Genomic DNA, 6,487 nt, shown 5'->3' on the forward strand with positions numbered 1-6,487 from the left:
GGGGAGGGAGGAGGAGGGGAGGCGGATGGGTGGAGGAGGAGGGGAGGAGAAATCTCATCATCATTGTATAACATCCTTAAGGAAAATGATTATAGAGAACTAATATACACAACTGTTCCAATAAGCCTAAAGAAACAGAAACAGGAAATTCATACTTGAAACTACATCAAAGAATAGAGCTTACTGTGATTGATATTGAAGGTCAAAGAGTAACGAGTGAGCGGCTGGAGGTTATCTAAGTACATTAATCAAGCTACATCGTCTGTGATAAACAGAGAGAGAGAGAGAGAGAGAGTATACCAATATAAATTGCACTGTAATAAAAAGGTCTTTATCATCGGTATACTAATAAGACCAACTCATTTGCTAAACAGGCACGCTCAGCTTTGGTACTTTGATAACAAGGAAAATCGTTGTTGGGCAGCCCTGAGTCCGTTCTTATTGAACAGACCTGGGATTAAAAGCATTCCTTTCTGATATTTTAGGGTTACATATCACTACTGTATTCAATATAATTTTTCTGCTCCCTAGAGAGTAGAATGTGTTTTGCCGAAGATGTGATTTAGCTGGTGTTTCTAGCAAGTCAAGTGACCACACAGGAGCTCACTCATTGGGAATTATAACTGAAGGGTACCTGAGTATATACTGAGTGATCTCACAACTCTTTTCGTACCAACCCACCAGAGACTGATACCAGTTCTATCATACAAAATTCCTGTTTTCAAGCGATCTAAATCTAAAACCTTCCATCAAAATTTCACATTAATTTCCTGCAAATACCAGCTTAATATCAACAAAGATATTTTAATTAATTCTTAATTAAGGTAACGAGCTGGCAGAATCGTTGGAAAACCAGATAAAATGCTTAGTGGTATTTCATTCATTTTTATGTTCCAACTTCAAATTTTGCTGGGGTCAACTTTGTCATTCATCCACTAGCGTAGCTAGGGGAGAGTGATAGGGGGCAGTCCACTCTGGGCGGCACTTTTAAAGGGGCAGCACTTTTGGGTCTGCTGTAGGCATTATGTGTATTTTTGTGGGGTCCGGGGATGGTAAATGGCAGGACCACCCCAGGTAGCACACACTCTAGCTATGCTAGTGTTTTCATTCTTTCACAGATGATAAAGCAAGTATCAATTCAGCTCTAGGGGTCGATGTAATAAACTTAAACCACCACCCACCCCAATCCCACCCCCAAAAAAACAAATTACTGGCCTTGTGCTAGAATTTTAAACTAAAATTAATTGAAACAAAAAGAAAATATAATAGAATAATCGTAACAAAAGGGTCCTTTTTTTTTTATGAAGTCCCAAACAAGGCGAGTGTGAGGATGAAATTGAGACAAAATAAGGAAAAATTAAGACAAAAAGAGAAATTAAGGCAAAAGAAAGGGAAATTAAGGCAACAAAAGGTGAAATTAAGGCAAAAGAAAGAGAAATTAAGGCAAAAGAAGGAGAAATTAAGAGCAAAAGAGAGAAGTTAAGGCAAAAGGAGAGATTAAGACAAAAAATAAAGAAAAATTAAGGCAAAAGAAGGAGAAATTAGGCAAAAAATAAAGAAAAATTAAGGCAAAAGAAAGAGAAATTAAGGCAAAATAAAGAGAAATTAAGGCAACAAAAGGTGAAATTAAGACAAAAGGTGAAATTAAGGCAAAAGAAAGAGAAATTGAGGCAAAAGAAATTAATTTACTTTAGATTTGAAGGAGTTCAGGTTATAAAAAGAAAGGAAAAAAATGGGATGGAAGAGAGTCCCAAAGTCTGTCAGTTTGAGGGAAAACGCTACGACCATAGAAAGATTTTGTTATTTGTAAACCAGGTGAGATAAATAAAATAGAACTTCTTTTTAAGTGTGTCAGAAAATTGTGAAACTGAATTCATGTCCTTTCAAGTAATACTAATTAACTTGCAATTTTTTGTGTCAATGTTATACTAAACTAGTGTATATCTATAGATTCTCAACCAACAATACTAACACATGAACACAAATATATGCACATATCATACCATTGTGATTTAACATCCGGCTTTCATGAGGGCAAAGACTGGACAGTTTGACGAGATTTCACAAGTCAAAGGACTGTGTGGGTGTCACGCTCCAATACCTCTTGTTTACTTCTTAAACTTTTTTTATGTGTTTCACTCATTGAACTGTGGCCATGCTGGGGCATTGCCTTGAAGGGTTTTATTCAAACGAGTCAACTCCTGTACTTATTTTTTTTTAAATGCCTGGTATTTGTTCAATCAGGTTTTTTTTGTTCTTTTTTGTTGAACAGCTAAGTTATGGGTACATGAACAAACCAACACTAGTTATCAAGCAGTGGTGGGGGACAAACACACACACACAGGTCATCATCCTCATCATCATCATCATCATTGTTTAACGTCCACTTTCCATGCTGGTATGGGTTGGACGGTTCAACTGGGGTCTAGGAAGCCAGGAGGCTGCACCAGGCTCCAATCTGATCTGGCAAGGTTTCTACAGCTGGATGCCCTTCCTAATGCCAACCACTCTGAGAGTGTAGTGGGTGCTTTTACGTGCCACCAGCACAGGGGCAAGTGTGTGTGTGTGTGTGTGTGAGTAAGTTTGTGTCTTTAAGGTTGTATTTGTGGTTCGTATCTCTTATCAATTAGTGTTAATTTGTTTATGTCCATAATTTAGCAGCAAAAACAATGAATAGAACAAATACCAAACTTCAAAAAATAAGTATTGTGGTTGATTTGTTCTGCAAAACTTTTCAAGGAGGTGCCCCAGCATGGTCACAGTCCCATGACTGAAATGAGTCATAGATAAAAGAATATAAGGGACAGGTTACAAGTGTATGCGAGTGACCCCTTGTCTCAACAAAGTTTAACAGTAGTAAACAATTGCCGTGGCACATACCGGTGTCATGCAAATTCGCACCCATGCCAGTGGCACATAGAAGCACTCAAGTGTCATGCAAATGGCACCGACGCCAGTGGCACACAAAAGCACCCATTACACTAATGGAGTGGTTGGCATTAGGAAGGGCATCCAGCCATAGAAAACCATGCCAAATCAGATAATGTTCTGTAAAGAATAAGTCCTGGAGTCAATTCGCTCGACTAAAGGCAGTGCTCCAGCATGGCCACAGTCAAATGACTGAACAAGTAAAAGAATAAAAGAATATCATTAACCATTTTGACACCAATCTGTCCAATACTGTTCCTGGTTCTATGAAAGAAACCTCTTGTTTTAAAGAAAACCAAATTCAAACCAAATTCCATCTGAATTTCCTGTTAATTTATCTTCTAAAACCAGATTAATACAGTTGAAGTTATCTTACTAAATTCTTCACTATTTTCAGAATCATTTGAAACAGAGGCAATGCATATCAGCACCGTCCGAGCATGAACGTTGCCAGAGCAGCTGTCTGGCTTCCGTGCCAGTGGCACGTAAATAGCACCATTTGAGTGTGATCGTTACCAATGTCACCTTCCTGGCACTTGTGCCAGTGACACATGAAAAGACATTCGAGCGAGATCATTGCCAGTACCCCTGGACTGGCTCCTGTGCAGGTGGCACATAAAGTACACCATTTCAAGCGTGGCTGTTGCCAGTACCACCTGACTGGCCTTCGTGCCGGTGGCACGTAAAAGCACCCACTACACTCTCGGAGTGGTTGGCGTTAGGAAGGGCATCCAGCTATAGAAACTCTGCCAGATCAGATTGGAGCCTGGTGCAGCCACCTGGTCCACCAGTCCTCAGTCAAATCGTCCAACCCATGCTAGCATGGAAAGCGGACATTAAACGATGATGATGATGATGATGATTCTAACAAAAGGGTTAAAAATATTATTGTGACCTTTTTTCGGTCATTTGAATGTTGGAAAAGATGCCATTTCTTTTGCCTCGTTCTGTTTTGCTTTTCTATAAGTTGAGCATTTTTCTTTCAGTGAATTTATTTTCTATTTTCTACTCAATAATTGTTTGTTTGTGATGTTGTAGAGAGATATTTATGTAATTTAGTTCATATATAAAAAAATAATAAAAAAAAAATATTAGACAGATAAGCTAATTGAAGCATCCACTTGAAATCTGTAAAGCTTGAAGATAAAAAAAAAAGATTTTATTTATATAAAAAAAAAAAAAATTCTACTTCACTTCAAAATAACATTACTGATTGTAGAACTTTCTCTTGATATAACCATCTTGTCTCCAAATAGCATAGCAATCATCATCATCATCATTATCATCATCATCATCATTCTCATCATCATCATCTCCATCATTGTTTTAATGTCCACTTTTCCATGCTTACATTGGTTGGACTAGAAATAATAATAAATTCTCGTATACTCCATCTTCCATTTGTCATATATATATATGTCATCATCATCATCATTGTTTAACATCTGCTTTCCATGCTGGCATGGGTTGGACGAATCAACTGAGGACTAGCAAACCAGATGGCTGCACCAGGCTATCTGATCTGGCAGAGTTTCTACAGCTGGATGCCCTTCCTAACGCCAACCACTCCGAGAGTGTAGTAAAATGTTCTCTGCACATTGTCAGTGTTTATTGCTCCTAAGCATCTGGCACATACATACATATATATATATATATATATATATATATATATATACGTAAATACGATAGGCTTCATTCGGTTTCCCTCAACCAAATCCACTCACAAGGCTTTGGTTTTTGGCTTGAGAATAAAGTAGAGGAAAGTTGGCTAAGATGCAACACAATGGGGGAACCAAAACAAAACTTCTGAGGCTACAGAGCAAACTGTTCAACTACACAGCCTCTTGGTACCACGTAAAAAGCACCCAGTACACTCTGTAGAGTGGTAAAGGTAAAGTTAATAAAGTTAATACTGACTCATAAGGGCCGGTTTCCCAGTTTTATGGCATATGAATTCCCCACCTGGACAAGATACTGGTCTGTCACAGGGTTAGTCATTTTTGCTAGCTGAGTGGACTGGAGCGATGTGAAATGAAGGGTTTTGCTCAAGGATACAATGCATCACCTGGTCCAAGAATTGAAACCAGAATCTTACGATCATGAGTCCAACACTCCATAACCACTAAGTGATTGTGCCACCCCTGTAAAGTGGCTGGCATTAGGAAGGGTATCCAGCCATAGAAACCATGTCAAAACAGACAATTGGGGCCTGGAGCAGCTCTAGCTTGCCAGCACCTGTCGAACAGTCCAACCCATGCCAGCATGGAAAATGAACGTTAAATAATAATGATGGTGAGCTATCACTACAGCTAAACACATCTACACACCAAGAGCTTCTTTATATTTTCCTATGTACTAAATTTCACTCACAAAATATTGGTAAACTCAAAGCTACAGAAGAAACCATTTGCCCAAGTTGTCATGCAATGGAATCGAACCTACAAACCACATGCCCGTGGTTCAAACATCATAACCAGGCAGCTATCCCAACGGCTCTCTATAGTTTTACATTCCAGCAAAAGAGATGTAGTTTGCACACTTACGTTTGTTTGTTCATTGTTTCTGATAAATAGACGTCGCTGGTTCTTCAACCACACAAAAAGGGAGTTGTCTATCGCCATTCAAACTTACTTAGGCATGCACAGATACGTGTTTTAGAGATGGAGGAAGTAAATTTCATCATCATCATCGTTTAACGTCCGCTTTCCATGCTAGCATGGGTTGGACGATTTAACTGAGGACTGGTGAACCAGATGGCTACACCAGGCTCCAATCTGATTTGGCAGAGTTTCTACAGCTTGGATGCCCTTCCTAACGCCAACCACTCTGAGAGTGTAGTGGGTGCTTTTACATGCCACCCGCACGAAGGCCAGTCAGGCGGTACTGGCAACGGCCACGCTCAAAATGGTGTATTTTATGTGCCGCCCGCACAAGAGCCAGTCCAGGGGCACTGGCAACGATAGATATTAATTTGTTGAAGGCTTAAATATTATGACAAAGATAACGTGCAGAAGATCTATAGTTAACGTGCAGACTGTAGGATCACACGTATAGAATATAGAGAGATGAGAATCTTCGAGCGATTGAAATTACCCATGCAATTAATAAATAAAGCTGTCTTTCGAATGTTAAAGATTTTTTTAACCATGACCAACAAGGGAAATAACTCTAATATAATCAGTTAAAGGGAAATTTTGTAGAATATGGACAATGCACATGGGGGATGGATCCTAACAATTTAGAGTTATCTCCCTTGTTTTTTTTTTTTTTCGTTATTGATTTTAAACATCTCGAGAGGGAGATTTTGGTAGCTAATAGTGTGGATAATATTTGATCGAAAATTTTCAAAACATGTTACATATATGAGATCCTATCACGCTTGGGTTTCGTAATAGAGAACGTCACTCTGGAGTATCCCCCCCCATCCCAGCCGTTATATAAGCTAAGTCTAAATGTTAATTTCTGTTGAGGTTAGATATAGTTAATTAGTTGATTATATGGATGTTCAATACATTACTGGTGCTGATTTTACTGATCCTTGTGGATTAACCTTCAAAAT

The 6,487-nt window shown here is 38.8% G+C and overlaps 1 protein-coding gene across 2 annotated transcripts in view; it reads right to left on the reverse strand.

Annotated features, from left to right (window-relative positions):
* LOC106880312 (uncharacterized protein C12orf29 homolog) overlaps positions 1–6,487 on the reverse strand; it is a 93,329-nt gene that overhangs the window by 83,900 nt on the left and 2,942 nt on the right. The gene's annotated exons all lie outside the window — the stretch shown is intronic.

The sequence above is a fragment of the Octopus bimaculoides genome, chromosome 7 (assembly GCF_001194135.2).
Source record: "Octopus bimaculoides isolate UCB-OBI-ISO-001 chromosome 7, ASM119413v2, whole genome shotgun sequence".
Lineage (NCBI taxonomy): Eukaryota > Metazoa > Mollusca > Cephalopoda > Octopoda > Octopodidae > Octopus > Octopus bimaculoides.